This window comes from Perkinsus marinus (assembly GCF_000006405.1).
Source record: "Perkinsus marinus ATCC 50983 genomic scaffold scf_1104296932288, whole genome shotgun sequence".
NCBI classification, from domain to species: Eukaryota; Perkinsozoa; order Perkinsida; family Perkinsidae; genus Perkinsus; species Perkinsus marinus.
In genome coordinates, this window is record NW_003215464.1 from 1 (window position 1) to 962 (window position 962).

A 962-nucleotide genomic window follows, 5' to 3' on the forward strand; every position below is an offset into this window, starting at 1 on the left:
CGGGCGCGCGCTAAATCAAACCGGCATTACCTGCGGCTAGAGTATATAGGCATTTTGAAAGCGTCTTCTCGCGACCTAGCCATTCAATTTCGTTGAGGTTTAAATAGCATACGTAGCAGCCCGACACAGGTTGAGCACGCACTAGTCTGCACAAATGTAACACAACAGTTTCGACAAGGAGCCGATTTAAAATGACCGCAAGTTCGAATCCCAGGCCTGACAATTTTAAATCTTTTATACATGTCACAAAAACCTAGCGGAGCGATGCAGTTCGGCAAGATTCACGCAATTGTGCTGTCTCTGAAAGCCGTCTCTGCCCGATTCGTGCAGCTCAGTTGGTAGAGCGCTCGCCCATTATGCGAATTTACGCAGGTTCGATTCCCACGGTTCACGTTTTTCATGCAACCTCTTAAAACGTGTGTGTAACGTTGGATTGCTAACTTCAGTACGATTTTGTCTTCTACCGTTTGTATACAACGATTACCAACGTCGGATGATGTATATTTGTGTCGATATTAGCTCGATATTTCGTCAAGAAAAACGTTGCGTCAGAACACCGTGCGATGTTTCGAGAGGCATCCATTTCCACGATTGCTAATTTCTCGTGTGTATCCAAAACGTGTCGAACATTTTCTTGAGATAAGTATGTAATAAAATACACTTAGTAAGTCTCGTTGGTAACCTATTATACCTGATATTACTTTTTCTCTAGCTCACCAAGCCTGTACACTTACTTTGGCGGTTCGGACAGATTTTCTGGCCGAACCGCCCCAGCAGCAGTAATGTCTTTATTTGCTTTTCCTCTTCGTCCGTTTCTTTCATCATATGAGAAGTACTGCTCCATAGGCCTCTAAGATTGAAATGTGCATCACAAGTTAATTGCTATCACGGCAGTGCCGTTTTGGCTTCGAAGAAGCACGCTTGTGGCTCTCATTTTTCACCTAGCGTCCTCATACCTTCTC

The 962-nt window shown here is 44.3% G+C and overlaps 1 non-coding gene across 1 annotated transcript; it reads left to right on the forward strand.

Annotated features, from left to right (window-relative positions):
• The first annotated feature begins 319 nt into the window (after positions 1 to 319).
• Positions 320 to 391, forward strand: Pmar_PMAR014342. Its single transcript has one exon. It is a non-coding gene; the product is annotated as a tRNA-Asn (tRNA).
• Positions 392 to 962: the final 571 nt, after the last annotated feature.